The sequence below is a fragment of the Silene latifolia genome, chromosome X (genome assembly GCF_048544455.1).
Source record: "Silene latifolia isolate original U9 population chromosome X, ASM4854445v1, whole genome shotgun sequence".
NCBI classification, from domain to species: domain Eukaryota; kingdom Viridiplantae; phylum Streptophyta; class Magnoliopsida; order Caryophyllales; family Caryophyllaceae; genus Silene; species Silene latifolia.
Genome location: NC_133537.1, coordinates 170276676 through 170286529, shown reverse-complemented (window position 1 = coordinate 170286529; position 9854 = coordinate 170276676). Strand labels below are relative to the sequence as shown.

At 35.8% G+C, this 9854-nt stretch overlaps 1 pseudogene; it reads right to left on the bottom strand.

Annotated features, from left to right (window-relative positions):
- Window positions 1-1744: 1744 nt before the first annotated feature.
- Window positions 1745-1843, bottom strand: LOC141625216 (small nucleolar RNA R71; annotated as a pseudogene).
- Window positions 1844-9854: the final 8011 nt, after the last annotated feature.

Here is a 9854-nt window from a genome sequence, read left to right as displayed (position 1 = left end):
CATTCTTAATCAACTCTTAATCCTCTCTTAATTTAGTTGTAATACATTTCTCAATATTAATCACATCTTAATATTTACTTAATTTCTCAGTTGTTCTTAGTTTTATTTGGGTAATTAGAAGATCATTTGGGTTTATTGGAGGATTGACAACCTTCCATCAATCAACAAGTACTTCTATTATTCTTTGCTTTATTATTTGGATCATCTTCATAGGTATAATTCCCTTTTACCCTTATTTAATTATTGTTAATCACATCATTTATTGATCATGTTTTGCTTTGTTAGTATGATTGACAACCTTATTAGCATGCTAAACTTGATCATGAGTGAGTAGTTCTTTAGCTAGGGTTAATGGGGAATTAGGGGAAACAAACATGGGAATTGATTTATGCTTAATCTAATATGTTTTCATAATTAATTTGCTTGCTTGTTGTGATTTCAACCTATGCACATGTTATGTTTGATGAAATGCGAGCCTATGAATCATTGCATTTTTTACCCATCTCCTATGTTTTAAAGGAGGCTTGTAAGACATAAACCAAATCGAGCTTCATTAGACCATGCATAAGAGTTGAATAGGGGGAGACTAACTTGACTTGTAGGTGTTTTATAGTCTAGAGGACTCGGCTCCGGGACCTAAATTCTCCTAGGGATTGTAAGATATACACTAACTCGATCCCATCACAACAATAAGTGCTTGCATCTATTTGAGAACAGGTTTGTATAATCTATTTCCATGAATCCCCTATGAACCCATGACACCCTAGTGCCTTTAATCAATTGTTTAGAAACCCCTTTACTTGCTTTACTTAATCTTGTTGATTAGTTTAGACCACATCTCATCTCAACCCAATTTGTGACACTCCAAGACATAACTACTTGCAATTAAAAATCCTATATCAATACCCGTCCCTTGGGATCCGACCTTTACTTACCTCTTTACTAAGAGTAGTTTGTGAAGTTATAAATATTGTTTTGGTTGGTAGATTTTGACGACGAGTTTTAACCGAACCAAAAATGGCGCCGTTGCTGGGGACGGTGTTCAATTGATTTGATTTTCGTTAATTGTTTTTAGTTGTGTCTTTCTTTACCTTGGGGAAGTCAATCTCCTCAAGGTTGTTCTAATTGTTTTCGAGTTGTTTGATATTTTGCATGACTAGGAGATCACAAGGTAATTTATTACCTATTGATTTCGAGATTGAAAGGACCTTAACCAACAATAGAAGAGTTGTTAGAGGTACTTCAAGAGTTGTAGGTATTGGTGAGATTGTGGACATTCAACAAAATAACATTGAGTTTGTCAACCCTTTTGCAAGAGAAGGAGAGGATAACCCAATTCAAAACCCACCACAAAATCAACCTACAATGCCTAAATTTTCATCACATTCTGTACCAACCGAGGAGAACCTACCAAACGGTACTCCTACACCACCACATTTAACCGGTAATTTCATTGCTAAATCCGCATTCATACAATTAGTTGAGATAATTCAATTTGGAGGGATGCCTAGTGATGACACTCATTCACATATGGAGACTTTTTGTGACTATTGTGATGCAATTTCTCAAACCGGAGTTACTTAAGACCAAATCGCATGGGTATTGTTTCCTTTTCTTTAATCGGTACCGCAAAACAATGTTTGAAGAGCCTAGACAAAGCTACCCTTGGTATTAATTCATGGAAGAAGTTAGCACTTGCCTTCTACAGGAAATTTTATCCTCCGAAGAAGACTAATATTTTAAGAGCCCAAATCACCGGGTTCAAACAAAGGGATGAGGAGTCATTATATGAAGCATGGGAGAGATTTAAGGACAGTTGTCGTTCTTGTCCACACCATGGGCTTAGTGAGTGGTTCCTTGTGCAACAATTTTGGAACGGTTTATATGAAGATTCCCGCAATATTCTCAATATGGGATCCAATGGGATGTTTACCGAAGTTGATGACAATCAAACATGAGCCAAAATCGAAGAGATGGCACTTCATAATTCCCAATCTAGTAGGCCTCGAAAGGCCCAAGAGGAGGAAAGCATGAGGTAGATTCCATCACTCAATTGGGTGCTCAACTAAGTGCTCATATCGACACCATCAATTTGAAGTTTGAGAAAGCCATAGTTAAGCTTGATGAAGCTTCCAAATCACCCAAACAACATGTTAATGCTATGGTGGCATCGTCCTCAATCCCAAGTGGAGTATGTGAAAGTTGTGGAATCTTGGGACTGTTAGGTTCATATACCCTTATTAGACTCATCTAACCATTTTATAAATTACCCATAATTTACATACTAGTGGATCTAGTTGCATGCATAACAAAATGAATAAAAATAAGGAGAAAATCACATTTCTTACATTGTATATGGTTCGAATTTTGGGGACAAGTAAGGTCTCCTACCTTCACTTGTTCTTGAGCTTAATACATTGGAATGATCCTCCATAAACTCAAACTTTCAAATTAGAAAGTCTCATCTTGAATGCTCACAAAACAATCCCTTAAATCTAATAATAATATTAACTAGATGTTATTATTAGATTCCTTAAAATATATATACTATATTATTTATTACTACTTCTAGTAATGTAATATGTAATATATGAATGAACAATTTTTATGTCTAAAAACAATTGTTAGAGAGATGGAGGAGAAAAGGCATACATACATATTCTTTGCATAAGATTGGAATGAATGAATAAGACGCAAGGTCTTATTTTGAGCCAAGGGGAGCCGTCTAGGGTAAGAGGAAAAGGGCCATTGCATGGCCTTGGTCTTACCCATAAAATGGAGGGTAAAGGCTAGTTAGTGTAGGTAATCATTATGTTTATTTTATCATAAAATAAAACATCCACTAACTCCTTAATCCCTCTATTTTTCGGTCCACCCATAAAATGGACATCCATTTTATGTTTGTTAACTTGTCATTTGGAATATGCTAGGTCATGTGTCACACACCATGTCCATATGTATTTTAATGCATATTTAACCCCTTAAATATCATTTTATAACAAATAAATTACATGTGACAATTTAACTAGTAATTCATGATTACAAGTATAAAATGGGTCATGTTAATATAATTCACAACATCTTCTAATTATAATTAACCATTCATTCTTATCTCAATTGTTTCATAAACAATAATTAATTTTAGTAATAAAACATTTAATTAATAAAATGAATCTTATTTAATCAAATTACAATAAGATACTTATTCTTAGTCACAAATATAAATTGCTCAATTTTAAGGAATTAATTAATTTGTATCATTATACAATTAATTAATTAATCTATTAAGGAAATTGCCCTATAGGTGTGACCTTAAGGGATCAACTGATCACCATCGTCAAACGACAGTAATTTCAAACTCTAGTTAGCCAATCATTACCGATTAATGTTGATCAGTTGACTATATAATTGAATCATCCCTTACGTATTCTTATTATGAGATTTAAACATGTGATCGCACTATTGTTGAGGACACATACTCCAACAGGGACATGATCAAAGCGAATGTAGGGGAACAAATGAACAAGTTAATGCTTTCCAAGCATACAAGAGTGGCACCCCTTATTCCAACTACTATAATGAGAATACCAAATTCCATCCAAATCTTTCATACAAGAGCCAAAATGTCCAAAACCCCCAACAAACATACACCCCACCTCCAATCAGAAACCAAGCTCAAAGACCCTTTTTCAACCAAAGCCAAGGTTACCAAAATCAACCTTCCTACAACCAATCAAATGACCAAAGCTTTGATGTTCAAAAAGCAGTCCTCCAAATGCAAATGAACCAACAAGAATTTTTCACCCAAATTCAAAAAGATAGCCAAGCGAAAGAGATCACCATCAACAACATTCTTGCCCACACCAAAATATTAGAAACTCAAATGGCTCAATTAGCATCTTCTAGCTCTCAAAGACAAAAGGGGCAATTACCGCCTCAAGGTAATCCCCCAAGATATGAGACGGTTAGTGCCATCCATTTGAGAAGTGGTACAAGATACTAGGGGCCAAAGAGGCCAATTGATGAAGATATTATGGATGTTAGTGACAAGCAAAGAATTGTGGAAGACTCTGAGGAGGTAGATCCTACCACCAATGAAATTTCAAAGAGGAAGAATGAAGAGAAGGCTAAGGAAAAAGAGCCTATTGTGATTAGACTTCAATTCCCAAGTCGCCATGCTAAGCCTAAGCTTGATGACCAACTTGGAAAGTTCATGGAAATTGTGAAGAAATTAGAAGTCTCAATCCCATTCACGAAATTGATCCGTCATGTTCCGGCTTCTGCAAAGTACATGAAAGATATTCTTACCAAGAAGAAATCCATCCGAAAGTTGGAGACTATTGCCTTTACCAAAGTAAGTAGTGCTATTCTTCAAGGGAGTTCCCCTCCAAAGCTCAAAGATCCGGGAAGTTTTTCTATTCCGTGTACAAGTGACGACACTACAATCAACAAAGCATTATGTGATCTTGGAGCAAGTGTGAGTGTCATGCCATACTCATTTTGTAAGAACCTAGGAATAGGAGAGCTCAAATGAACCAACATCACTCTTCAAATGGCGGATCGATCAACAAAGGTACCTTTAGGGGTATGGGATGATGTGCCCGTGAGAATTGGCAAATTCTTCATCCTGGTAGACTTTGTCATTGTAGACATGGAAGAGGATTCCAACATTCCTATCATTTTAGGAAGACCTTTCTTGCATACTGTCGGAGCGGTAATCGATGTGAAATATGGAGAGCTCACACTTGAAGTACGGGATGAGACAATCACTTTCAATCTTAACAAAACAATGAGAGCTCCCCGACTACATGAGCCATGTTTCATGGTCGATAATTAAAGTTGAAAAAGTGATAGGAAGAAGTTAGAATCTCTATGCAAAGATCCAGCCATGGGTAAAGAAACACCACCCATATGGAAGAAAAAAGTGGATGACCTTCAAGTAGCTCTATTCGGAGAGCAAGGAATTTTCAACAACAATGAGAGCTTAAATAGCTCACCCATCATGACAAGTAATGAAGAAGGCCTCATTGGCCAAGATAACAAGAAAGAGGAGTTGCCCTTATCAACTCATGACATCATTGGGGAACAAGCTAGTGAAGTTTGCGGTCTATGAGACGATGAATTTGAAGGATTGGTCAATCCTTATATTAGAAATGCTATGACCTTAGAACAAGGCTTTGTGGATCCTTGTCATCACTTTGACTTGGATGACTAAAACAATGAAGAAAACAATGTGCAAAGGTCTACCCAAGACCTCTATCATGAAAATGAGCAAGCCTTCGACTACTTCTACAAGGTGTTGAGCAACGTCAACAACACCTTAGCTTTGCCCCCTTGACATCTCATCCAAGAATAAGAGTTTGGTGGAGTCCTCCCTAAACCACCATTTGTAAATATTCTAACCCCTTAACTCGCATTTTATTTCCTTTATTGCATTTTTGTCATTTTTGGATTTGCATTTTTGTGCTTTGATCAAGATTTTTGACATGAGAGCAAGTGAAGGAGGTATTTTAACATGTTTCGATGTGTAGTGTTTGATCAAGTGTGGGGATGGCAAATGCCTAGGCTAACCAAGCCTTTGTAGTGCACCCATAACATTTAACAAAGGAGAAGAAGAAAGAACGACATGGGAAAAAGAATCCCCACAAGCGGACCTGAGCTCGTGGGAGCTGGAGAGGATCCGACCGTCCCTAGCTTGCATCCAAGCGCCCTGGGAAAGTTTGAATTGAAGAAAACGCCCTGTAAGAAAATCTTAGCAGATCATTCTCAGGACGCTCATCCCCACCTTTAGGACGCTCGTCTTGGCATCAACCCGTGCGTCCTGGTATCCTTCAAGTCTGTGAATTTTACGCTGTAAGGAAAACGGGCATCCCCAGGACAATCCGAGCGTCCCCTCATAAATCCGCTCGAGCTGAAACTGATCCGCGCGTCCTGGCACTGGTTTGCAATTTCTGGAAATCCTGTAAGCTGATCCAAGCGTCCCATAAAGGATCTGAGCGTCCCTAGCTACTATTAAGCAAAACACGGGACTTCCTTTCCTTATTCCCAATTCATTTCTATCTTCTACAAACACAAACACACACCTTTTCTCCCACTTAAACCCTTAATCAACCCATTCAAAAACACCAATTTCTCAACAAAATTCACCACCATTCAAACAAAACTTGCTCAAAACAAGATTGCATCACTCCTTTATCAACAAAAGGCCATCTAAACATAAAATTTCTCACAAATTGAATCAGTTTTATAGGGATTGGGCAAAAATTCGAAAATCCTAAATTCATTGAGGAATTGATTGAAGTTTGAGGAAGCAAGGAACATTCAAGCAAAATCTTGGTTTGTTGATACCAATTTGAGAAGGAGAACACAATGGCAAGGACCAAAGGCAGAACCAAGACACCAAAGACTCCAAATTTATCAAAGAGACAACAAGCTCTTCTTGCATATAAAGCTTTGGTAGTGACACAACCAAGGGTGGAAATCAAAGAAATCGCAACTTCTATTGAGTAAGCTACCACACCTACTCCGGTTATAGAACAATTGCCAAATTTTTCGGAGGTAACTTTCTTAACCGATGCTCATAGGAATGCATTTTTATCCTTTACTAGAAAGACTATTGTGGCTACCAAGTTTATATGACAAGACACTTTGGAAAAATTGGGTGTGCTTGAGCGAACTAGAACATTTTCCGAGTCCATGAGTTGTTAGCCCTCTTTCAAATGGAAGAATTGACCTACCCTTCATTAACCATGGAGTTCATAAGCTCCTTGAAGGTGTCTAAGATAGAGACTCGACATTATGTTGAATTCCATCTTGAGAACAAGAGTAGAAACATGACTTTGAGTGAGTTTGGTAATGTGTTTGGTCTTTTACAATATCATCATTATGAGAGGAAGCCTTTGAAATATGATGCCGCACCCCTTTGGAAAGCCATTACCGGTCGGAAATTTGACTTTTTCCGAGAGTGTCATGCTGTATTTGTTCATCATCCGTGCATCAGAGTATGGCACAAGTTTGTGGGCAATACCTTGATTGCTAGAAAAGGCACCAATCACTTCACCGAACTTGATTTTGTCTACCTTGAGTCCTACATGAATATCAATGGAAAGTTCACCAAAAACTACAACATTCTTCAACTATTGCTTGATCGGTGGCTTGAGATTGATAATGGGAAAGACGGAGCGGCCTTCATTGTAAATGGTAGCTTAGTAACAAGGCTAGCTAAGCACTTTAACCCAAATTTCGACATAGATAACACATACAAACCGGTTAAAGGGAGCAACCTCCTTGATATGAGCACTATGATCAACAAATTCCATTGGGTCAAGAAGGACAATCTTGACAACAAATATGAGTGGCTTATCAAAGAAGCTAAGTCCTTTGTCTTACCTAGCAAGATCTGCCGTCTCTCCGTCTGTAGACTAAACTACCTATTGCCCGTCTCCAAGGAACCCGAAGTGATAATTAAGCAACATAGGGAACCAATAGCAAAGCCCTCCTCCACCACCATTGTGACTCCACCATACCCCTTTGCCTACCAAAAATTCAAATCGAGTGGCTCTAATATCGTGGTAGGCAACGACTATTTGACCCAATTATTGCAACATGTTGGAGTTAGTGTCCTCCACAATAGTGCGTTAGCATAATAAATCTCATTAACGGAATATCATCAGATATTTAACTATTTGATCCTCGTCAGTTGATTAACGTAAATCGATAACGGTTGGCTGACTAGAGTTTGACGTTATTGTCGTGAGATGGCGGTGATCAACTGACCCCTTTCGGTCACACCTAAAGGAACAAACCCCAATAGACAACTAATTAATTGTATGAGATACAATTTATTTAGTCCCTTGATTTGTAGACTAAAAAGTTAGTCGATTATTTTTAGAGAGATTTCGAGTTGCGAACTCGAAGAGCGGCAGTTATTATTTAATTATGCGATAATTGAATAATAAGTTTTGGGAAACGGGTTTTAGTTAATTAACTGTTAATTTACTAAAATTGTACTAATTGATTAATGTGATTAATATTAGTACGTAAATAGTATGTGTAGTGGTACACGTATATTTACGGAGTGAATTGGACGAATTAATTATGGAAGTATTTAAACATGATACTATGTTTAAAATAAAAATTACACGGATTTGTGCGACAAATATAAGAACCAACATGGACCCGTAAATGGTCAAGTGGACCGTGTATAATAAGAGTAGTGGATGATTACTCACATAATCATTTCATCTTATTTTGTATACTACCATAATTTATCTTATGTAAGAGTTTGCATGTGATGTAAGATGAAAAACATAAGACAAAATTTATCTACTCCCTCACTCCACCTCCACCCGCCAATTCCCTTCCTATTTCACTCCATCTATTGTTCATTTATTCACTCTACCTCACTTCTTCACTCAACACTTTTGCATGTGAATAATTTCTCCAACATCTCTCTAAAATAATATTCATCACTACTAAGCTTGTTAGTAAAAATAAATATTATTACTAAGACTAGTTAGTAATATTATTAATAATAATCAAGGGTACAATATTAACAAGTTCTAGTTCAATACTTGTTATTATTATTGGGTTAGTTCTTGGGTGCAACAAGAAGGAGATCTTTTTATTGAAGATTTGCAAGGAGGATCTTCCATTTGGTTTAAGCTCAAGAACAAGCTAGTAAGGTGAACTAGTTTGTGCCCTTTTTACTACTAAATCAATGTAAGGAAATTGTTTTTCCTTATACTTTCTTTTTATGCATTCATATTAGCATGCATGTTACATAGATCACCTAAATGACAATTTATGAGATAAATTAATTTTATTAGAGAGTCTAATTTGGATCTATTATCTTTCAAGTGGTATCAGAGCTTAGACTTGTAATTTGCATGTTGATTTTAAGCATTTTAATGAATTATGAGATAATTTATAAAAACTCAAAAATTGTGTTAGAAGAGGTTTTAGCACGAAATTTTTGGGACATGCATACCTACTGATCTAAAAAGGTTTGTGGAATTTTTTTGGTGATTTTTGTAGTTATTTTGCTATTTTTAATGATTTTTGGTAGAAAACCGAGTCAAAATATCGCATTTTAGTGAAAAATTGACTAAAAATAGTTAAATGTTGATTCGGTGCATGGATTTTTTATGGTATTTCATGCATGTTTTCTACTATTTGTATGCAAAAGGTTGAAGGTTGGTTCGAATTGTTTGCATGTTTATTGATTTTATGAGATAAAAGTCGATAAAAGTCAAATTAATTAATCATAATTTCGAAACTTTTGATTCTGCCTATGATAAATTTATGTACATTTAATAATATTATTTAAGTGTTAAAAGTGATTTTGCATGTGTGTTTTCACTTTGTTTTTATGTTAAGTGGTTTTAGTGGTTAAAAACCGATAAATATCGATCATTTTCTTTATAAAATTTATCCGGATTTTTTGGGTAATTTTTCTGACATTTTGGTGTTCTTGGGAGTGTTCCAGAATACTAAAAATTTTTGTTTCAATTGTTTGGGTAATGTTTTAATTATTTTCGATTTTTTACTTAAATATTATGATTTTATCGATTAAATTAGCAAAATATCACCAAATCAAACTAATAATTTATCATAATTTTAGTGAGGACTAATTTTTAGGTTCAAAACAGTTTGGACTTAAATGAGATTTAAGAGTTAATTATTGATTTTTACATGTTAAAAATCGATTAAATCCACAAAAACCGAGATGGATACCAACGAATGATAGATAGGGCGATTTTGGCATCATTTTACAGCATTTTAAGCATATTTATTTAAGTTGAATGAATGATTGTCATTTATTTAAAGTATTTATCTTGTTGTACCTAGTATGG